The 24,824-nt window shown below is 48.0% G+C and overlaps 1 protein-coding gene across 1 annotated transcript in view; it reads right to left on the reverse strand.

Annotated features, from left to right (window-relative positions):
* The window catches only part of LOC138267784 (fatty acyl-CoA hydrolase precursor, medium chain-like), a 548,521-nt gene that overhangs the window by 1,973 nt on the left and 521,724 nt on the right, over positions 1-24,824 (reverse strand). The gene's annotated exons all lie outside the window — the stretch shown is intronic.

Here is a 24,824-nt window from a genome sequence, read left to right on the forward strand (position 1 = left end):
GAGGCTAACCTGGTTTGTAGTGGGTACCTAAAGTACTTACACCTTATACCAGGTCCAATTATCCCTTATTAGCGAAATATAGGTAGTGTTCTAGCAGCTGAGTCAGTCTAGAGGTAGCTGTAGCAGAGCAGCTTAGGCTGAACTAGGAGACGTGCAAACTCCTGCAATACCACTACAGCTACACAGTACTTATACACAATAAAAGACAATACAGAGTGTTACCAAAAATAAAGGTACTTTATTTTAGTGACACAAGGCCCAAAATATCTTAGAGACAATACTCCTTCTGGAGTTAAGTATTATACACAATATATACACTAGAGACCAAAATCAGGTAAGTAAACAGTCTAAAATAGTGCAAACAGTGAAAATCACAATGGGTTGCAATGGGCCTAAGGGCAACACAAACCATATACTAAGAAGGTGGAATGCGAATCACAAATTCCCCTCTAGGCAAGTGTAGTGTGTAGAGGGGCACTGGGAGTGTAAGAAAACCAAAGGTAAGTAAGGTACCCCACCCCAGAGCCCAGAAAAGTCGGAGTAAAGTACTTCATGTTTCCTCAGGACAGAGTACAAGTCTATATAAAAGATATTGCAAGAACCAAGCACAAATGCAATCAGCAAATGGTGGATTCCTGGACCTGAAGACCTATGGAGAGAGGAGACCAAGTCCAGAAGTCGCAGGAGATTCTAGGAAGGAAAGGAGCCCCTGCCAACCTGAAAGATGGTGCAAAAGCAGATTCTCCTGTAAGAAGAAAAGTACAGAAGAGCACCAAAGAAGATGGCTGCAGGTTCCTGCTTGGTGCAGGGGATGTCCCACGTCGAATTGTTGAATGCAGGCTGTTTGCATCGCTGGATTCTGCCAACAAGCCTTGGTTCAAGCAAGTACGCGGTTTGCATAAAAGAATAGCTACCTGGACCCAGGAGGGACCTGGGGGGGTCTCAACTCAGACTGAGGAGACAGAGGGGGCTCTCAGCACTTCAGAGAGCCCACAGATGACCAGACAGCACACATGGGAGTCCCATAACATGGGGACAAAGAAGATGCAAAATGCGGTTATCACAGCACTACACTGGAAGGTCCCAAGCCGCCTAAGAACAACTCAGAGAGTTCTGTGAAGCAGGGTGGAGTGCAGAGGACCTGGGCTACATGGTGCACAAAGGATTCTTGGAAAAAGTGCACAGAAGCCCAAGGAGCTGGAGAAGACGAGGTGCACAGGGGTACTGTCGCAACACGGGAAGGCAAGCTCTTACCTCCACCAAATTTGGACAGCTGGACCATAGGACAGTCTGGGTGACGTCAGTCTACCACCTGTGGTCCAGGGAGCAGGCTCGTGTCAGGAGAGGAGTCCCAGAGTACCAGTCGTTGTCTCAGAAGTGTGCCTGCTGAAGAAGGGAAGTGACTCTGTCACTCCACTGGAGATTCCTTTGATTCTTCTGGTGCAGGATGAAGACAGGCAGTCCTCAGAGCGTGCACACCTTGGAAACTGTTGCAAATGCTGGCTGGAGCTGAAGTTGCAGGTCACAGGAGTTATTCTGAATACTTTGTTGTAGTTACAGCGGTTCCTGGAGCAGTCTGCCATTTTTTCGATGGTCAGAGCTGAAGCAGTAGATTCCTGGAGGAGTCTTGCAAGCTGAATCTTAGGAAAGACCCAGAGAAGAGACCCAAAATAGCCCGGAGAGGGGGATTGGCTACCTACCCAGGTATGCACCTGTCAGGAGGGGTCTCTGACGTCACCTGCTGGCACTGGCCACTCAGAGGTCTCCGGAGTGTCCCCACACCTTGGAATCCAAGATGGCTAACACCAGGGACATACTGGAGGAGCTCTGGGCACCACCGCTGGCGTAGAGATGGACAGGAGAGTGGTCACTCTCCTTTCATTTTCCCGTTCCGGGCCAGAGCAGAGACTGGGGGTCCCTGAACTGATGTAGACTGGCTTATGCTAGGAGAGCACTATTTGTGTCCTTCAAAGCATTTTCAGAGGTTCTGGGAGGCTACCCCTCCCAAGCCTGTAACACCTATTTCCAAATGGAGAGGGTGACACACCCTCCTCCCAAAGGAAATACATTGTTCTGCCTTCCTGGGACTGAGCTGCTCAGACCCCAGGAGGGCAGAAACCCATCTGTGAGGTGGCAGCAGCTGGGGCTGCAGTGGAAACCTCAGAGCGCTGGTTTGGCAGTACTGGGGGTCCATGGTGGAGCCCCCAGGATGCATGGGATTGGTCCCCCAATACCAGATTTGGAATGTGGGGACAATTACATTATCTTAGACACCTCACATGGCCATATTCGGAGTTACCATTGTGAGGCTACATATAGGTATTGACCTATATGTAGTGCACACGTGTAATGGTATCCCCGCACTCACGAAGTCCGGGAAATTGGCCCTGGACAGTCAGCTTGAAGCTCCTCTGGTGTAGGTTCTGCACAGGGAGTTTACTCCTCATCAAAAGGGGAATCATCTGGAGAGGGAGGGATAGTAGACAAGAGTTTGCCCTTCCTTCCCCTAGTTTTTGGGAGCACTTGGTCCATTGTTCCGGGATCCAAATTCCCTGTCCTCTTTGCTTCTTGGCGTGAGCCCTGGTAAGAGCAAAGATATGCCCTGGAATGCTCAGCATTGCTGCATGGGCCTCCTACTCCACTTCAGCCCAAGCTGAATTTTCCAAATCATTGCCCAAGAGACACTCTACAGTGAAGTCAGTGGATACCACAACCTTCATTGGACCAGTAACCACCTCCCCCCAGTTGGGATTTACAACAGCCATGGCGTGGCTAAAAGTGTTGTTATGGGCGTCTGTCACCTGGTACTGATGACCAAGTAGGTGTTGCTCAGGGGCAACCAGTTTCTCCATCACCATAGTGACACTGGCACCTGTGTCCCTGTAGGCCTCAACCTGAACATCATTTATTAGGGGTAGTTGCTTGTACTTATCCATATTAAGGGGACAACCAACTAAGGTGGCAAGGTTAATGCCACCATCAGAGACTAAAACAGCCTCAGTGGTCTCCCTAACTAGACCAACCCCCACAACATTACCAAAAGTGAGCCCAGCTACACCCTTTGATTGGCTATCAGTAGTGTTTTTCCCACCACCACTGCTATTACTAGGGGCACTAGTGGAAGCAGAGGGGGTTGTGGTGGTAGGAGGCGTGGTGTTTCTCTTCGGACAAGTGGGATTACTTTCCCAATGGCCTTTATGCATACATAAATAACATCAAGGAATTTTCTACCGATTTGAAGAGGAATTTGACCACCCGCACCCAGAGAATTTTTGTGGGCCTGATGAAGACTCAGAAGATTTTGTATCTTTGTCCCCACCCTTGTCATGAGATGTCCCATCCTTGTTCTTGCTATCTTTGTCACCCCCTGTATGAGCTTTCCTGCTCTCCATTGTCCTGGCCCATTTGTCTGCCTTCTTTCACAAGTTTTGGGGAGAGGTCATATTTGAGTACACAAGATATTGGTGCAACAAATCAGACATACAGTTTTTCAATATATGCTCTCTCAGAATTAGATTAAGCAGGCTTTAATAGTCAGTCACCTTTCTGCCATTTAACCAACCTTCTAAAGCCTTCACTGAACAGTCTACAAAGTCTATCCAATCCTGTGAAGACTCTTTTCTGGTCACTCTGAACTTGACTTGATTCTATATTGTTCAGTGATTAAGACTAAACCATCCAAGAGTGCACTTTTGAGAATGTGGTAGTTGTCTGAGTCATCCTCTCTGACAATAAGGAGTCTGTCTCTTCCCTTGACAGTGAAATACAACAGCAGGATAGCAGCCCACTGTGCTTGAGTGACCCTCTGAACTTTACAGGCCCTCTCAAGTGCAGCACACCACTTATAGATGACATTCCCATCCTTGTAAGGGGTGACAACTTTGAGCAGATTTCTGGAATCAAATGTATGTTCTCTAACACTGGGGTACCTGAAACTGCTGCTGCTGCTACCATTGGGAACTAGCCCCAACCGCTGCCTTTCCCTTTCCATCACCAGGAATTCCTGGTCTAAGGCCAACTGTTTCTGCTGTAGCCTCAGTGTGGCCTCTTCCAACCTCAGCTTTCTGAATTCCCTATCTAGGGACTGGTCCTCAGGGTCGGATGTGTGTGACAACTCTGAGACAGAAGTGACATGGGAATTGGCAGAGGCAGATCTTTCCCTAACTTGAGTAACTCTAGTTACCTGGCCTCTAGATGTGAAGGGTACCCTACTTGTGTGTGACCGCTTTCCGCTACCAGCTACACTAGAGGTTTGTTCTTGGAAAGGTCTGTGGAAGGACCCTCCCCTGGATCTTCAGAATGTTCTCCTGAATTTCCCTAGGTAGAATCTCCCTCTACCTCCCCCTCTGTCTGAACCTGAGCAGGAGAAAGTTCCTGGTCATCCTGCAGGAGGAGATTTAAGAGAAATTCGTTGTTGGGGTTCTTCCCAATCCCTAAACTTATTTCTAAGCAGAGACCTCTGAAACATTTGAAATTCCAACTTTCATAGGGTGTGTTATAGCCCTTGGGGTAGCCTCTACAGACATAGTGAAAGAAAAAGATTAGGGAAAAGAGTAAAAAGTTAGCAAACTATTTGGCCTAACTTTTCAGAGAAAATAAAAACTTTTCAGAAACTTTTGAAACTTTTAGAAATTTTTTAAGAACTTTTTAGAAAGTGAAAAATGACTACTAGGTACAATTATGTATACCTCTAAGTATTGGAGTACACTTTTCTTGTGAAAAGCACCAGTAACAAAGTGGTAAAGCAATTGCAAGTACTCATCCCACCACTACACCACCAATGTAGGAGGCTGGACTGGTTTGTGGTGGGTACCTAAGGAACTTACACCTTATACCAGGGCCAGTTATCCCTTATTAGTGAAATGTAGGCAGTGTTCTAGCAGCTTAGGCTGTCTAGAGGTTGCTGAGGCAGAGCAGCTTAGGCTGAACTAGGAGACATGCAAAGCTCCTGCAATACCACTATAGTTACACAGTATTTATACACAATAAAAGACAATACTCAGAGTTACCAAAAATAAAGGTACTTCATTTTAGTGACAAAAGACCAAAAATATCTTAGAGACAATACTCCTTCTGGATGTAAGTATTATGCATAATATATACACTAAAGACCAAAATCAGGTAAGTAAATAGTCATAGACTAGTTCAAACTGTAGAAAATACAATAGATTGCAATGGGCCTAGGGGCAACACAAACCATATACTAAGAAAGTGGAATGCAAATCATGAATCCCCCCCTAGGCATGTGTAGAGGGGCGCTGGGAGTGTATGAAAACACCAAAGGTAAGTAAAATACCCCACCAAGAGCCCAGGAAAGCAGGAGTAAAGTACTGCCTGTTTCCTCGGGACACACTTCACGTTGTGGTAAGAGATATTGCAAGAACCAAGCAAGACTGCAATCAGCAAATTGTGGATTCCTGGACTTGGAGACCTGTGAAGAGAGGAGACCAAGTCCTGAAGTTGCAGAAGATTCCAGGAATGTCAGGAGCCCCTGCCAACCAAGAAGATGGTACAAAAGTGGATCCTCCGGTTAGAAGAAGTCTGCAGAAGAGCACCAAAGAAGATGGCAGTGGGTTCCTGCATGGTGCAGGAGATGTACTAAGTTAGGATGTTGGATACAGGTTGTTTGCGTCGCTAGATTCGTCCAACAAGCCTACGTACAAGCAAAGTTGCGGTTTGTGTCAAAATGGCTCTACCTGGACCCAGGAGGGATCCGGGGGCCTCAACTTGGACTGAGGAGGCAGAGGTGGCTCCCAACACTGGAGAGAGCCCACAGAAGACCAGGCAGCACCCACAGGAGTCTCAGGACACAGGGCAAAGAAGATGCAAAGTGCAGTTGGTGTAGCACAAAAAAAGAAGGTCCCACGCCACCGGAGAACAACTCAGCCAGTTGTGCCTCACAGGATGGAGTGCTGGGGACCTTGGCTACACTGTGCATGAAGGATTCTTGGAAGAAGTGCACAGAAGCCCAAGGAGCTGGAGATGACTCGGTGCACAGGGGTACTGTCACACACCAGGAAGGCAAGCTCTTACCTCCACCAAAGTTTAGGACAGTCTGGGACATCCTGGTCCACCACGTGTGTTCCAGGGAGCATGCTGGTCGTCAGGAGAGGAGTCCAAGAGTACTGGTCATCGCCCCAGAAGGTGCCTGCAGAAGCAGGAAGTGACTCCATCACTCCACAGGAGATTCCTTCAGTTCTTCTGTTGTAGGGTGAAGACAGGGAGTCCTCATAGCGTGCACACCTTGGAAACTCTTGCAAATGCTGGCTGGAGCTGAAGTTGCAGGTCACAGGAGTCATCCTGGATTCTCTGTTGCAGTTACAGTGGTTTCTGGAGCAGTCTGCGGTTGATCCGACAGTCAGAAGCTGAAGCAGAGGATTGCTGGAGGAGTCTTGCAAGCTGAATCTGAGGAAACACCCAGCGGAGAGACCCTAAGTAGCCCTGAGAAGGGGGATTAGCTACCTACCCAGGTATGCACCTATCAGGAGGGGTCTCTGACATCACCTGCTGGCACTGGCCACTCAGAGGTCTCAAGAGTATCCCTACACCTACCAAACAAGATGGCTAACACCAGGGACACATTGAAGAGCTCTGGGCACCACCCCTGGGGTGGTGATGGACAGGGGAGTGGTCACTCCCCTTTCCTTGTCCAGTTTTGTGCCAGAGCAGGGACTGGGGGTTCCTGAACCGGTGTAGACTGGCTTATGCAAACAGGTCATCATCTGTGCCCTTCAAAGCATTTCCAGAGGCTCTGGGAGGCTACCCCTCCCAAGCCGGTAAAACCTATTTCCAAAGGGAGAGGGTGTAACACCCTCCTACCAAAGGAAATGTATTGTTCTGCCTTCCTGAGATTGAGCTGCTCAGACCCCAGGAGGGCAGAACCCTGTCTGTGAGGTGGCAGCAGCTGGGGCTGCAGTGGAAACCTCAGAGAGCTTGTTTGGCAGTACTGGGGGCCCATGGTGGAGCCCCCTGGATGCATGGGATTGCCCCTCCATACCAGATTTGGAATGTGGGGACTATTTCATGATCTTGGACACCTCACATGGCCATATTCGGTGTTACAATTGTGAAGCTACATATGTATTGACATATATGTAGTGCACGCGTGTAATGTTATCCCCAAACTCATGAAGTTCAGGGAATTGGCCCTGGACAGAGTGGGGGCACCTTTGCTAGTGCAAGGGTGCCCTCCCACTGAGTAACTTTGCACCTAGCCTTCAGTAAATGAAGGTTAGACATATAGGTCACCTTTCCTTTGTCCAGTTCCACGCCAGAGCAGGGACTGGGGGTCCCTGAACTGATGTAGACTGGCTTATGCAAGGAGGGCATCATTTGTGTCCTTCAAAGCATTTCCAGAGGCTCTGGGAGGCTACCCCTCCCAAGCCTGTAACACCTATTTCCAAAGGGAGAGGGTGTAGCACCCTCCTCCCAAATGAAATGCTTTGTTCTGCCTTCCTGGGACTGAGCTGCTCAGAACCTAGGAGGACAGAACCATGTCTGTGAGGTGGCAGCAGCTGTAGCTGCAGTGCAAGCCTCAGAGAGCTGGTTTAGCAGCATTTGGGTCCATGGCGGAGCCCCAAGGAAGCATGGGATTAGCCCCCCAATACCAGATTTGAAATGGGGGGGGCAATTCCATGCCCTTAGACACCTTACCTGGCCATATTCGGAGTTAACATTGTGAAGCTACATATAGGTATTGATCTATATGTAGTGCACACGTGTAAGGGCAGCCCCGCACTCACGAAGTCCGGGGAATTGACCCTGAACAACGTGGAGCACCTTTGCTAGTGCAAGGATGCCCTCACACTTAGAAACTTTGCAACTAGCCTTCAGTAAATGAAGGTTAGACATATAGGTGACTTATAAGTTACTTAGTGCAGTGAAAATGGCTGTGAAATAGTGTTTGCACTGTTGCACCCATGCTGCAGTGGCAGTCCTGTGAAAGGGTTTGTCTGAGCTCCTTATGGATGGCAAAAGAAACACTGCAGTCCAAAAGGATCTCCTGGAACCCCAATGCCCTGGGTACCTAAGTACCATATACTAGGGACTTATAAGGGGGGATCCAGTGTGCCAATTGGAATTGGAATATGAAATCACTAAACCATAGTGACTAATTTGGAAGTAGAGAGAGCATAAGCACTGGATTTCCCACAAACTATGAGCACTGGGGTCCAGAGCAGCAGGATCCCAGTGAAACAGGCAAAACATACAGACAAACAGGTAGAAATTGTGGGTTAACATGCCAAGAAAGATGGTACTTTCCTACAGGCTGCCAGATCCGTGGTAATGAGACAAATAGTGGACTGCATTACAACGCAGACTATGCAAAACAATTGGGAAGAATTTGTGACTGTCGTTGCTTGAGCGCCCATCAACATTGAGGTGGCGGACCCATGGCATGCAAATGGTCTCCCATAGTGAGTTGTTAGTCTTTTGCTCAGTTGTTGAATCTAATAACAAATCGGTAACGGCAAGAGGACTTTAGAGTGCAGGATACTGTGCCACATACATTATGCTTAATGAGTCTGCACGGATGGTGGCAGCAGGGAGCACTTTTGGGGCCAGGGAGCGACCCCCCCCGAGATTTAGGTGATACAGGTAGAGGAGAGACTTCCTCTGACACTTTCAATGGATCCTTTGTGCAATTAGAGCTGCTGTACGGACGGGAGACTAGGAAGTGGTGGGAGGCCACTTTGCTTCAAAGCTGATTGAGAGGATACCGTGGGGGCTCAGAATTCTAACTTTTCCATCATATGGGAATCCAGTCCAGGCACTGTTGAGAGAATGGGAAGATTATACAATGGTGTCATGAAAAGGAATGGTGGAAATCTTGATTAAGTATTCATGTAGTGATAAGGATAAACTCCTTGCACAAATAGAGAAACACATTTCTAAAGACAAAGTCACACAGGCAGCTGAAAATCTGAGACAACAGGTGGAAATTAGATTGGAGGTGTATGAAAATAAATTCTAACAGAGCAAATTTGCTAGAGACCAATGAGATTATGAGACTGGTAGAGTCTTAACCTTTGCAAAAAAATACAACATTCTGAGGAAAGTGGTGAACAAAGGTAAGAATTTGGCTGTACCGGTGGAGAATGAAACCTCAGAATCCAAATTGGGAACTGATTCAGAACAATCAGAGGGTGATACTTCAAGTTGGCAACAAAGTGCTGGAAGTAGTTGTATTTTTTATGGAATACCTCAGACATGACCGAGCCCACCACAACACAATCATCCACTGGAAGCCACAGGAGAAAGACCAGAAGGGGCCGCAAAAGAAGTAGAAAATTCAGCTCTGCCAAAAGTCACCAGAAGCAGGAGGGAAGGCAAACAACAGTGACTCCCACAGATATTATAATTGTGAATCTCATCAATTGTGAATTGATGGAAACAGTAAAAGGAGTACTGAGCCTAGGATTGACTTTCTATCTGCCCCAGTGCTAACTTCAAATATACCCAAACGAGAATCTACGTCTTCAAGTTTGTGAGAAAACTAAAATTATTGAAAGTGCATACTATAAATCCTATTGAAGTACAAGGGACAACTGGTGGAGAGGCCTCATCCCTGGACATACTAAGTGGAAATGATATGGAGACCCTTTATGCATTATAGCATCTGGGGACCCCGAGGTGGGGACTCATGTTATGGATGAGAGTGAACTGGCACTTACTTTGAAAGGCTGAGAGATTGAGCAGAAAAGCAGCGCCAGCAGTTTTAAAACTAAATCACAAACTAAACCTCAAACTCTCCATGATGCCATAGACGTCTTTCATGAGACAGTTAATAAAGAATTGACCACACTTCGAACAGCGGGTGACGGAGGAAATAAGAATAATTTGGCCCATGAAAAATGGAAGGCGATCATGCCATTACAGAATACCCAAGATTTGGTCATCAAACCCTTGGATAAGGGGGGGGACATTGTCCTGCTGACCAGGGAACAATATGAGAGAGACGCCCTGAGGCATGAGGAGTATGTGCAAAGTATTAGGTCTTTTTATGATCTTTTAGATTATTAGAGGAACCAGGGTATTCTGGAATTCGAGGAGTACCAGTTCCTGAACTGTGATTATGCGCAGGTCTCCACCTTTTACCATCTAGCCAATGTACACAAGCATCTGACTGTCTCCAAGGCTTCCCGTTGTTTCCTCCAAGAATAGCTTACTTGTGAACGCTTCTATATATGTTGATTGCTATTTGTTCCCTTTTGTGACAAACCTCAGTTCATATGTGCAAGATACTAAAGATTTTTTGAGATGTATAGATGGGAAAGCGTGGGAGGAGAGCTACTTCCTATTGATCACTTTGGGTGTGAGAAACCTCTTGTATTGCGCACACACCTGGGCTACAGGCAGGTGGATTCTTCCTCTGAAGCAGAGCTCTCAAGTTCTTTGAACACAATCATATGATTCTGGAGCTGACTGAGTTTTGCCTTAACAACAATATTTTCACCGGCGCAGGACAGTTGTACAGACTAACACAGGGGAGCACTATGGGCATGTGTTTCACCCCCATCTATGCAAAATTGTTTGTGGGCTGGTGGGAGGAGCAATTGGCCTGGGTGGAAGAGTGTGGCACATGAGCTGACAGTGTGGCTTTATTGGTGCAATACATTGATGACTTATTTATCGTGTGGAAAGGAACCAGGGAATCTGCAGAGAACTACATTGAGTATTTGAACAACAAAACCTTGAATTTAAAGGTCACGAGCCGTATCAGTGACAGTGACGTCTCTTTCCTTGATCTGACTGTTTTTTTGCACAGGAAAATCAGCTGTAAACTGTTGTTTACTGCAAACCTTCAGCTGGAAACTCCATGCAACATCCTGGAGCTTCCATCCTAGGAACTTGAAGAACAGTATCCCATATGGTGACCTTTTGCATATCAGATGCAACTGCACAAAGGAGGAAGATTAAAGACAGTAGAGATGGAGGATCTACAATGATTTCAAGCGAAAGGGTATTCTCTCACAGTTATGAGGCAGGCACAGGCAGAGAAACAGCAGAAGCAAGAACTTCTGCAGGATTTAAGGAGAAACCAGACAGTGGGGGGAACCAAATATGCATGGTACTGGTTTCTCGAACCAATCTCAGGAAGTAATGAAGATACTGAGGAGAAATTGGCAGCTATTAAAAGCTGATAATGTCATTGGGGAGAAACTAACAACACAGATGCTAGTAACATATCAGAGATCTGCATCTGTTAAAGATTATCTGGTGCATAACCAGTATAATACTAGAGAATATGACAGAAAAGAGGTGATAACAGGATTCTTCCCCTGCCTTCGTTGCAAAGCGTGCAAACAGGAGCTGAAAAGTAAAGGACTTTGAGGTCCTAGACCTAAAGAAACATAGGAAGATTAATAAATTGTTGAGTTGCAATTCGGAATTCACAGTTTATTGTCTGGTCTGCTGTGTGGCTTAAGGAATATGGGTACACCCAGTAAAGAAGCGCATTCCTGAGTACATGTGGGCAATCAAGACTAGAGACCCAGCGTATCTCGTGGCCAGACATTATGTGTCACCGCGCACTACAGCGGCGACTCTTTCTCGAGCCGCAATGCCGCGGCCCATTGTTTTGCTTACCTGTTGCCACAGCACTTGCCACCCTCCCTGAATTCACCTATACTTACCTCCTTGGGTTTTTTCCTTTTTCTTTCCTCCTTTTTCTTCTTTTTTCTTCCATATTCGTTTCTTCTTTTTCCTTGGTGCTCATGTTGTCTTCCTCCTTGGTATTGTTCTTCCCAGCATGCCTTTTTCCTTTTCCTTTTCTACTTGGCCTTTTTTCCTATTCTTTTCTATATGGTCTTTCACAATCCAAGATGGTGTTGCACTTTCTTCCTGTTGTGTCACTTCCTGTTTTCTGGTATATAGGCACTTCAGTTCTTTTCTTCCTTGCGTTGCAAACACTTCCGCTTTGGTGGTGATCCTCGCTCCTGTTTTTTCCGTGTTTTCAGCGTTCCTGTTTTTTCCTGCAATATTCATTCTATTTTTCCTTTTTTCATTGTTTCTTTTCCCTCTTTTTTCTCAAGTTCCAGTCATAGAGGATTTTCCCCAACTTCTGTTTTTCTTTCTCTGGGACTCCTTCTGGAGGGTACGGTCTGCCTTGGTTTCTTTTCCAGTCAGCAGCACCCTTGCTACTAGAAAGGGTTGCCCCTATCTTGGCCAGTCCAGAACCAGTAGAAGACCGAGTGTTCCTGCAAGTTTTTCAGCCAACGATGGTAAGAGATGTGCAGATGGTGACACATTATGTGAAAGTTCATGGGAGTGATAATGAGGATCCATGTTTTTTCTGTCTGGACCAGGCACCCCGGTCTGAGAGAGGGGGTAATAGAGTCTGAAAGTTAGAATCTAGATTCATTACTGAACTGCAGACTAAAGCACCAGAAGGACTCATCTGTGAGGGGGAGCTCTGGGTCAATATAGGTGATTAAGTTGAGTAAAGTTAGGGTGACCTGTGATCTAGTGTACATGTAGGATCCCTTTTGAGTACAGTACTTTTATTACTCTGAGATTGTATCTCCCTCCCCTGTGCCCTGGGATTTCTTACTTCACTTTATTTTATTTTTTACTTAGATCTGGGGTTAGTAAGTTCACTCCTGCTTGCTTTATCTCAATTTGGGGATAAGGGCTGTAGCCTTCTGATCTTTTTCTCCGTGGCATTTGTCCATTCAGGGCGTAATGTTTTTCACAGGGGTTTTTCAAAGGAACAGGCTAATGCAGTGACAGGGTATTTATCCTTGGTGTACTCAAAAACTTGGATCAGATGAGAATGATGGAGTATTCTTATGTGTGATTTCTCAAGATCAAACAGCATTCCTTTCTGGTCAATATCACGATCATGCCATATGATACCTGTTCGACATCATGAATTGAGAATGTTATATAAGTAGGAATTAGGTATCGGATCCAATTTTGCAGTGCCTTAGGTTCCCTTAAATGTATGTTTCTGTTTATTAAGGCCCTCATTACGAGTTTGTCAGTCTTTTACGAAGATCGCTGTGGCAGCAGCCGCCAAAAGTCCGCCATTGTTGGTGGTATCCCGACCGCCATATTACGAGTCACATACTGAAATCTGCCAAAGAACATCCACAAATCTGAGACTGCCGGGCCGACCAAGGGCAGGAGAAAAGGGTCCCACCACCAGCACCGCCATGCCGACAACATCCTGCTCTCCATATTACGACCCACAAATCAGCACAGCGGTCACTGCATGGTGGAAAACCATTGGCGGTGCAAACCGCTGCATCAAGAAATCACCTCCACCAGACACAACACCACATTGGACAGTACCAATACCCCACACCTGAGACACATATACACATCACACACACACTTACACACTGCACTATATAATACACACCCCCACAACCCACAATTCTTTGCTAAAACAACTGTCAGAGACAGCGAGGAGCCAACATCACACAAATTTGCACTTGCACATCTCATTCAGCACACACCACACAACTGCCCCCTCAACACAATACACATATCACAACTGCACACAAACACCACAACACACCAGCACACTAAACTAGGCACCCCTCACACCCCATCAAGCATCACACACTCCACCGTAGTGCACAATACCCCCCCCCAAACCACTTCACCACCATGTCCCCTCAAAAGCACCCACGATTCACTGATGATGAGTTGAGGGTCATGAGGAAATCGTCAGGGTAGATCTACAACTGTAGCACAGGTCCAGCAAACATCCATCACCAGGAAAATGAAGTTATGGCGGAGGATCATCGACAGGGTCAACTCAGAGGTCAACCATCCACGTCCAAGGGAGGACATCTGGAAGAGGTGGAACGACCTACGGGGGAAGGTGTGTTCCATGACATCACAACACCACATTGTCATCAACAAGACTAGTGGTGGGCCCCCACCTCCTCCCCAGAATTCACATTGTGGGAGGAGAAAGGCGTGGCCATCCTGCATCCTGAAGGCCTGAATGGAATACCTGGAGGACTGGACTCTGGTAAGACACTATTGTAGGAAAGTACCATCTTTCTTGGCATGTTAGCCCAATTTCTGCCTGTTTGTTAGTATGTTTTGCCTGTCTCACTGGGATCCTGCTAGCCAGGACCCCAGTGCTCATAGTTTGTGGACTAATGTGTGTGTAGTCAGTAGTGCTTAACTGTGTCACTGAAGTTATGTTAACCAGAACTCCAGTGCTTATGCTCCCTCTACTTCTACATTAGTCACTATAGTTTAGTCACTTCATATTCCAATTCCAACTCTACTTTGAGTTCGTGTGATCTTATGGAGTTCTCCCATGTCGTGTAGCAATAGAAGAGATGGGGTGAGGAGTGGTGGGAGGGGTAGGGATTCTCGGAGGGTGTTTCCCACTGTTCTCCAAAAAGGTTGTACGGCTGCGCAATCGTGTAGGATATGGAGTAAGTCGCAGTGTGTGTGTGGGCACCTCCAGCAGTTTGCATGGGGGAGAAGTCTTGCCATATGTAATTTTTGTGGGGTCCAATACCAATCATGTAGTGTCTTAAAGAGGCAGAATTTCAGACGAGCCTCGCGTGCTCCGCGGTCCCTGGCTTCGATCAGGTCAGTCCAGTCCTCCAGGTCATATTCAGTTTGTAGGTGCGTCTGCCATTTGTTTTTGAGGGAAGTCAGGAGTGGGAGTGAGAGTGAGAAGAGGTGGCGATTCAGCAATGCCTGGAGTCCCGATATCGCACCCTTCATCTTCCCCCATGTCTCTAGATAGTGTAGTATAGGAGAGCGCGGGAGCTGTCGGGGAAGGGCACCTAGTCTCTGTTTAAGACAATGTCTGAGTTGGAGGTAACGCCATGAGTGGTATTCCGGGAGGTTGAATTCCACCTGTAGGTCCCTAAAAGTTTTCCAGGTTTCTCCTGATATAAGTTGGTCCACTCGTCTGATGCCTCGTTGACCCCAATCCTTCCAGGTAATAGTTTTCCCTCCGATTTGGAACCCTTTGTTGCCCCATAACAGAGCCCTGTCATGTAAGTGGGGGTCTATCTTAAGGAGCCGATGTACCCGCTGCCAGGTTTTCTTCATGGCTCCTATCATAGGATTGGTGGGTCGGGTGCATTTTTGGCTCGTATCGTATAATAGCTGGAGGCCGTAGGGGGCCCCTGTAAGGGCTCGTTCTACGTCCACCCATAGCGGCGGGGTTATTACAGTCGGGAGTAGGAGGGCCATTTGTGAAAGATGTAACGCGTACGAATAGTGTTCGATCGAGGGAAGGCTTAGTCCACTGCATTCCCGACGGGCTATCAAGGTGGTTTTGGATAGTCATGGGCGCATGGATCCCCAAGCAAAGGAGCGGATACAGCGGTCTATCTCTCTTAATACAGGTAAGGGGATCTGTAAGGGGAGCATGCCTAGGACATATAGGAACCTCAGTAAGGTTACCATCCGCACTGCCTGTACTCAGCCCCACATGGAGAGGTTCAGTTGGCCCCATTTCTCAAAGTCCCGTTTCATGGTATTGATCAGTGGGTCTATATTGTCTGACACCACATTGACCAACCCTGTATTTACGTCAATTCCTAGATATCTTAGTCGGGAGTGTTTCCATTTAATCGGTAAGCCTTGTATGGAGGCACTCACTGTGACTGGGGAAAGTGGTAAAGCTTCGCACTTGTCCCAATTGATTCGATATCCTGATATGCATTCAAATTCCGTTAGAATCTCCCTCAGGGCAGTGATGGAAGTGGGCAGGTCAGTGAGGGTAAGTAAGATATCGTCTGCGTATAAATATATGTCAGATTTTCCGCCTGGTAGCGGGATTCCTGATATGAGGTTGGAACTACGGATGGCTGCCGCCAGAGGCTCCACCGCGAGTAGAAATAGGAGGGGTGATAGTGGGCATCCTTGACGTGTCCCTCTCCGGATCTCAAAGGTGTCCGACAGGAACCCCCCACAGTTTACCTGTGCTGTCGGGGAGCCATATAGGAGGCGCACCTTGTTAATGAAGCCTTCTCCTAACCCGAATCGTTTCAAGATTTCGAAGAGGTACCACCATTCTATTCGGTCGAACGCTTTCTCGGCATCCAACGAGAGGGCTAGAGCTTCTTCTCGTGTATCGCGGGCGGCCCAAATGGCATGGAAAAGTGTGCGGAGGTGATTCCTGGAGGAGCGGCCCGGTACAAAGCCTACTTGGGAGTGATGGATTAACGAGGGGATAACTTTTTTAAGGCGAGTGGCCAGTATTCCCGCTAATATTTTAATATCTCCATTCAATAAGGAGATAGGGCGATAGCTTCTGCTAAGAAGTGGGTCTTTTCCGGGTTTCGGCAAGACTGTGATAGTGGCTTTATTAGACATAGGATGTATGGAGCCTTCCCTTTTGGCCCCTTGAAATGCCTCGTATAAGACATCTACAGTGTCGGTTTCCGTCCATTTATAGAATTCAGATGTAAACCCATCCTCCCCCGGTGCTTTGTGATATGATAGATTAGCTATTGCTTGTTGTATCTCTTCCTTCCTAATATCCCCTTCTAGAAGAGCCCTGCCTTCATCTGTAAGATGGGGGATGTGCGTCCTCTGCAGGAATGCGTCTAAGCGGGCAGTGTCTTCCGATGTTTCTGAGGAATATAAAGTTTGGTAGTACCGGCCAAATTCTTCTGCAATCGCCTGGGGGGGTGTAATGAGTAAGTTATCCTGGGTGCGTAGTGCCGGTATGGCAAGTGCTGTTTCCCGTTGGCGTAGTTGGGCAACCAGTAAGCGGCCCGCTTTCTCTCCGTGCTCATAGTGGCGTCCCTTCAGCCGTTGTAGGGCATATTCTGCCTGTGAGGTGTAGAGGGTGTTAAGCTCCATTTTAGCCTGTTCTAGGGAGCGGCGATTGGAGGGGGTGGGTTGTTGTGTGTATTTCCTCATGGCCTGTGTTATTGTGTCTTCTAGCATGTGTTGTTGGGCCCGTCTATGGGCATTGGAGATAGCTGCATCTCTCATTAATTGCCCTCTGATAGTTGCTTTCGCCGCAGCCCAGAGAAGTTGTGGTGAGGTCACTGAGCCTTTATTGTCCTTCAAGTATGTGGCCATATGGGTCTTAAGTTGTTCCTTCCCAGTCGGGGATCGGTATCTAGTGTTAGGGAGGCGCCAGGGTTTACGGCCGGGTGTAATCATTCCGAGTTCCAGGGTTATTACTACCGGAGAATGGTCTGATAGTGCGGCTACCAGTATTTCTATTGACTTAACCGCTTGTAGTATTCTATGATTAAGTAAGAAATAGTCTAGCCGTGACTGGGTCCCGTGGACCGAAGAGACAAAAGTATATTCCCTATTGGAAGGGTGGGAGAGATGCCAACAATCTATTAGGCCATGATCTGAGAGGATGTCTTTGAAAACGGCTCTATCTGCATTGTTACCCGCGTCAAGACCAATTGATCGGTCTAGAATGGCATCTTGGACTATGTTCCAGTCCCCCCGAGAATATATTGTGAGGCACCTATCTGTGTCAGAAGACAGTTGAGGGAGAGGAAAAAGGTGCGCTTCGAGCCGGTGGGGGCGTATATGGAGCCTATGCATATTGTGGAGGATCCCACCACTAGCTTAGCCAGTACGTAGCGTCCCTCTGGGTCATGCCATGTTTTAATTAGTCGGAATTGCAGGGAGCGACGCAGGAGTATTGCCACTCCACATTTTCTTCCCGTTCCTTGTGTACCTGCCAACATGGGTGGTGTTCCGCTGTATATTACTTTTCCCACCCAATCTCTACGTAATTTCTCTGATTCCGTCGAGGAGAGGTGTGTTTCCTGTAGTAGAGCAATGTCGGTATGTTTGGAGCGGAGATAGGACAGTATCTTCTGTCGTTTAATATAATGGGTCATGCCGTGTACATTCCAGGACAGTGCCATGAGTGGGGTTGTTGATCCCGAGGGCGCCGGGTGTGTCATGGTTTATGGTGTATTGAATATGTTATGGTCCGTGTCGTGGGACCAGGAAGTAAGTAAGGACTGGGCTGAGAGGCAAGGAATATGGATTTCTTGTTCAGTTAGGCCTTGGGAGGTTGGGAGAGTTCCCCTTGGTCACAATACGAAAAATATAGAAGAGAAGGGAAAAGAAAAGAAAGGGAGGGAGGGGGATGGAGAGGAATAGTGTGGAATGTGCAGAGAGAGACGGACAACGATTAAGAATAATTGATAAAAGTGATAAAGAATAAATAGGAAAAGGAAAAAGGAATAGCAAATGGAAATTGGTCAGAGGATGAAAACACTCACTACTGTCTAAAACCTTCTAATCTGCGGGTCTAACCTGTAAGGCCCGCGCGCCGGTAGGGTATTATATCAATGGCATGATAAGGGAATAGATGCTTCGTTCCTGGTATCATGGGACCTCCCAGGAGGGGTGAGGGGGGGGGCCTCAGTCGTGTGGGTGCATAAATGGGTGCATGAAGTGCCGGGATGGGTTGGGCACGGGCCCGGAGTAGATGCTATGGTCCAAGAACGAGGGGGGAGGGGGAGAGGGACAGGCCCGGGGCCAAGTGCCACAGGACCTCCCGCTACACGTTCTGTGTTTATCATCTGTTAAGACATCTTAGAATATGAGAATTCTTAGTATCTTATGATGGCCTGCGGTGTTGCATTTTGAGTGTTCGTCCGGGAGCATGCCCCTTGTGGTAGTCTTGGAGCCGCCATGACCCCGAGTTATGTTAGTCTGATTACTCTCTTCAGTGCGATTGTTATATGCCTGAGAGTTAACTGTGCTGTTCTACAAGTATGCCTATGTGTTACATTGTGGCAATCAGTATTTGATAAATGTGTTTTTAGTAGGTCCCCACTCCCCTATTGGGTGAGCAGCAGATGTGGTGAATGGGTATGTCACTTATCTGTCCCAAAGTGAAGAGTAGATGTTCTAGAAGCGGGTCCGGATCTCCAGGGCAGCTGTCCTACTGTGGGTTTAGTGTTCAGCATGCTGATCTTCTGATGTTGGTTTCAGGGGGGAGAGGGATTTGTCTCTGCCCGTGTCTTGAGTGTGATCAATCACTGCTTGCAGGATGTGCTCCCGGGATTCCTGTGTCTTTGGTTACCGATCATATCCTCGGCCTCTTTTTTGCGAAGGGGGACGGTGAGTCTGGGGCCATGGAGTTGACAGACTAATAGCAGTTTCTGTATGCGCCGCTGGGGAGTCCGGACGGCCGGAGGCGGTGTCCATAGATTGCGGGGTCACACTATGTAGATAAGCGCTGAGGTCCTCGGGGTCAGTGAAGTCTCTGGATGTGCTGTGGTGTGTGATCCACATACGTGCTGGTTCAAAAAGACCATACTTGATGTCTAGAGATCTTAGTTGCGGGCGTAGGGCAAGAAATGCTCTTCTTCTGTCATTCGTTAACCTTGAGAAGTCTGCTGCCACTCTGATTTCGTGTCCATCCAGTGATATCGGTTGGCGTGCTTTAGCTGTTGAGATGACCTGGCGGGCTTGTTCATGGCGCAGGAAGCATGCGATGATAGGGCACGGTTTATTTGCAGACGCTTTGTGTGAAGGACCAATTCTGTGCACCCTCTGAAATTCTGGAGGTGGTGAAAACTCTATGCCGAAGTGGTTGGTCAGCAGTGAGCTAAGAAAGGTTTTGATATCAGATCCTTCTTTTTGTTCCGGTATACCGAAAAAATTTACATTGTCTCTACGACTTCGGTCCTCCAGTTCAGTAAGTTTAGCTCTGAGCGACTTTAGTTCTTCTTCCTGATCAGGGGTTGTCGCTATATGGTCTTCTACTGCCGACAGGCGCTGATCTAGGTTATTTGCTGTTTCTCTGAAGCCTGCTATGTCAGCGCGGATTGAGGAGGATGCTAAAGTTAAGTCTGTTATTTTTAAGTCCATTGCCTCCAAGCGTCGTCCAACTGAGGCAATCTCTTGCAGTATATGGTCTGTGGCGTCTAGTGCGGGTTGATCTACCGGGAGAGATGTATGCCCCTGTGATGCCGTTTGTGCCGTCATAGCTTTGGGTTGAGCAATGGCTTCCGAGAATAGCAGTTGACGAGAATGTTTACTTGCGGTCTTGTCGTTGGGCATTGTTCTCAAGAGGTGGAAATCAATTAGGAGATATTATTTTAAGAGCTAGCACTTGTAGGTCCACGGAAAGTTTCCTCGACTTCCAAGGATGGGTCAGACCTTGGAATATAGGATCTGCTGTGATCTGCTAAGCTTTAGAGCGTGATCTATAGAGGGTTAGAATATGCTCAGTTTCTGATAGAGGTCCATTGATATAAAGCTGAAGAGAGATCAATGAATTTTGAGTGTGATGCAGCGTGCAATAGGGGGGGGGGGGTATCTTGTCTATCTTTTATTTTAGATCAGTCTCTTATTGTTTAGTTGGAGGGTCAGGTTGCGTAGTGCGACACTTGTTGTTCTACTCTTCTTTCTTCTTCCTTCTTTGCTTCTTTATCGTTCCTTATGTGAGAAATCTTTGTCCCTCTGTTGCTCTTTGAGATCCTTTCTCTGTCTCCCTTTTGTCTTCCTTCCCCCTTTTCCTCTGCCTCCCCTCTAGGTGTCGTGGAGATTCTTATTCTTTGCACGCTAAACGAGGGGGGGGGAGTATGTCCTTTATTTGCTGCTGGTGGTGTCGCTAGATAATGTTGTTTGAGGGGTCTCACCGTCTCAGCGTGCGGTCTCCTTCAGGCACTATTTAGTCCTCGTGTGATATTGCTTCTTTTCCTTTCCGCCGTGGTCGTCGTGGTCGTCCTCAGGCCTAGGTTCCTCAGTGATCCATCCTCTTTGGGGTCCCCTCTCCCTCCATCCGCATGAGGGGGCAGTGCGGCGCTCCAGCGCCCGGGGAGCCGAGGCGGAAGAGGGCCGATCCGGGCGCCTCCCTCGCGACGCGTCCCGGGCCCGCGTGGCACCGCACCTTAGTCCGCGGCTCCGCGGAAGCCGCATTTGCTCTCGCGTCTCCGGGCGTGTCTGCCGTCGCTCTGGTCCCACAACTTTGCCCCTCCGGAGGCCCCCTCCCTCCACCAGCCGGGAGGCCACACTAGGGGTCAGGATCGCAGGGGGAAGACCCTCTGTTTGCCAGCTTGACCTGCCCGGCGCGCGGAGATCTTTTCTCAGGCGGCCATTTTCTTCGACGGCCAGACCACGCCCCCCCAGACAAACCCTTTCAAAGGACTGCTATCGCAGCCTGCGTGAAATAGTGCACACACTATTTCACAGCCATTTTAACTGCACGTAAGTAACTTATAAGTCACCTATATGTCTAACCTTCATTTACTGAAGGCTAGGTGCAAAGTTACTAGGGCCCTGTAGGAGGCTCACCTGGCTTATAATGGGTACCTGATGGTACTTACACTTTGTGCCAGGTCCAGTTATCCCTTATTAGTAGATTAGTAGTGTTCTAGCAGCTTGGGCTGATAGAGGTAGCAATAGCAGAGCAGCTTAGGCAGAACTAGGAGACATGCAAAGCTCCTACTATACCACTTATATCATATAGCACTATGTAATAAGAAACACAATACTCAGAGTTACTAAAAATAAAGGCACTTTATTTTAGTGACACTATGCCAAACCTATCTCAGAGGATATACTCCGTTAGGAGGTAAGTAAAATATACAAAATATACACACAAACCAAAATCAGGTAAGTAAAACACTTAGAAAAGTAGTGCAAACACTGTAGAACACACTGGAAAGCAATAGGAGACAATAGGGTTAGGGGCAACACAAACCATATTCTCCAAAAGTGGAATGCGAACCCCAAATGGACCCCAGGCCTCTTGTAGTGTGTAGAGGGTCGCTGGGAGTGTAAGAAAACACTAAGGGTGTCCAAGATACCCCACCCCAAGACCCTGAAAAGTAGGAGTAAAGTTACCCTACTACCCCAGAAAGACAGTAAAGTCAAGATAGGGGATTCAGCAAAGACAACAACTGACTGCAAAGCACTGAAGACGGATTCCTGGACCTGAGGACCTGCAAAGGAAGGGGACCACCTCCAAGAGTCACGCAAGTGTCTGGAGGGGGCAGGAGCCCACTAAACCCCGGATGAAGGTGCAAAAGGGCTGCCTCCGGGTGGAAGAAGCCAAAGATTCTGCAACAACTGAATGTGCAGGAAATTCTCCTTTGGTCAGAAGATGTCCCACGGTATGCTGGAGAATGCAGAGTTATTTCCACGCAGAAAGACCACAAACAAGCCTTGCTAGCTGCAAGAGTCACAGTTGAAGATATTGGGTGCTGCTGGGCCCAGGAAGGACCAGGAGGTTGCCCCTTGGAGGAGGAGACAGAGGGGTCGCTCAGCAACAGAGAGAGCACCCACAGAAGTACTTGAAAAGGCGTTCAAGAAATCTGAGCATGGCGGTCGTCTCAACACAACAAAAGAGGGTCCCACGAAGTCGGTGGTCAACTCAGCGAGTTTAGCAATGCAGGATGGAGTGCTGGGGACCTGGGCTAGGCTGTGCACAAAAGGAATCCTTGCAAGAGTGCACAGAAGCTCTAGCAGCAGCAGATCACACAGTACACAGGATTACTCTCTGGTGTGGGGAGGCAAGGAATTACCTCCACCAAATTTGGACAGAAGGACCACTGTACTGTCGGAGTCACTTGGATCCAGCTCCTGTGTTCAAGGGACCACGCTCGTCAAGATGAGAGGGGACCCAGATGACCGGTGATGCAGAAGTTTGGCGCCTGCGTTAGCAGGGGAAAATTCCATCGACCCACAGGAGATTTCTTCTTGGCTTCCAGTGCAGGGTGAAGGCAGACAGCCCTCAGTGCACGCACCACCAGGAAACAGTTGAGAAAGCTGGCAGGATTAGGCACTACAATGTTGCTGGTAGTCGTCTTTCTACTTTATTGCGGTTTTGCAGGCGTCCTGGAGCAGACAGCGGTCGATCCTTAGCAGAAGTCAAAGAGAGAAGTGCAGAGGAACTCTGGTGAGCTCTTGCATTTGTTATCTGAAGAGGAACCCACAGGAGAGACCCTAAATAGCCCTCAGAGGACGATTGGCTACCTAACCAGGTAAGAGACTATCAGGAGGGGTCTCTGACATCACCTGCTGGCACTGGCCACTCAAAGGTCTCCATTGTGCCCTCACACCTCTGCATTCAAGATGGCAGAGGTCTGGGACACACTGGAGGAGCTCTGGGAACCACCCCTGGGATGGTGATGGACAGGGGAGTTGTCACTCCCCTTTCCTTTGTCCTGTTTCACTCCAGAGCAGGGGCTGGGGGCTCCCTGAACCGGTGTAGGCTGGCATATGCAAGGAGGGCACCATCTGTGCCCTTCAAAGCATTTCCAGAGGCTGGGGAGGCTACTCCTCCCCAGCCCTTAATACCTATTTCCAAAGGGAGAGGGTGTAACACCCTCTCTCAGAGGAAATCCTTTGTTCTGCCTTCCTGGGACTGGGCTGCCCAGACCCCAGGAGGGCAGAAACCTGTCTGAGGGTTGGCAGCAGCGATAGCTGCAGAGAAAACCCCAGAGAGCTAGTTTGGCAGTAGCCGGGGTCCATGCTGGAGCCCCGGGGATGCATGGGATTGGCACCCCAATACCATATTTGGCTTGGGGGGACAATTCCATGATCTTAGATATGTTACATGGCCATGTTCAGAGTTGCCATTGTGAAGCTACACATAGGTATTGACCTATATGTAGTTCACTCTTGTAATGGTGTCCCCGCACTCACAAAGTCTGGGGAAATTGCCCTGAACAATGTAGGGGCACCTTGGCTAGTGTCAGGGTGCCCCACACTTAGTAACTTTGCACATAACCTTCACCAAGTAAGGGTTAGACATATAGGTGACTTATAAGTTACATAAGTGCAGTGTAAAATGGCTGTGAAATAAGGTGGATGTTATTTCACTCAGGCTGCAGTTGAAGTCCTGTGTAAGAATTGTCTGAGCTCCCTATGGGTGGCCAATGAAATGCTGCAGATCTCCTGGAACCCCAATACGCTGGGTACCTAGGTACCATATACTAGGGAATTATAAGGGTGTTCCAGTGTGCCAATCAGAATTGGTAAAATTAGTCACTAGCCTGAAGTGACTATTTTCAAAGCAGAGAGAGCATAAACACTGAGGTTCTGGTTAGCAGAGCCTCAGTGTTACAGTTAGGCACCACACAGGGAACACATATAGGCCACAAACTATGAGCACTGGGGTCCTGGCTAGCAGGATCACAGTGACACAGGCAAAAACAAACAGACACACAAGTAAAAATGGGGGTAACATGCCAGGCACGATGGTACTTTCCTACAGGCCCTCATTACAACCCTGGTGGTAAATGTCTCCGACCACCGTGCTGACGGCTGCCAATATACCGTGACTGCGGCGGTATACCGCTATGAATATTATGACCCACACATGGAAATCCGCCACTATATAGACACCCACACAAGTCCACCAGCCCAAAGGTCAGTAGTTAACTGGCAGTACCAAAACCTACACCGTTACGCCAACAGGAATACACTGTATCAGTATCAGGACCCACGAATCACCGCAGCGGTCTTTCAACCGCAGTAAACCATTGGCGGTACAGACCGCCACGCTCATAATACACACACTTACAAAACTCCACCACGCTGGACAATTCAAACTACACACACCTGACACACATACACACTCCACACCCACAACACTATAAAACACACACTCACATTAACCACAACCCTTTCAATGAAAAAAAAGATAGCCAACAGAGAGAGAGAAAAGCCAGGAGCACTCACTCAATCTGAGCCACAGAACACTATCACCCACACACCATCCACGCACCTCACACCACAACACATCACCCCACACATCCTCACACATACCACTCACACCACAACCATTGCAGCCCAAAGACACCCCAGGTTGTCATAGGAGGAGCTAAGGGTCATGGTGGAGGAAATCATCCGGGTAGAACCACAGCTATTCAGATCACAGG

This window comes from Pleurodeles waltl, chromosome 12, assembly GCF_031143425.1.
Source record: "Pleurodeles waltl isolate 20211129_DDA chromosome 12, aPleWal1.hap1.20221129, whole genome shotgun sequence".
Taxonomy (NCBI): domain Eukaryota; kingdom Metazoa; phylum Chordata; class Amphibia; order Caudata; family Salamandridae; genus Pleurodeles; species Pleurodeles waltl.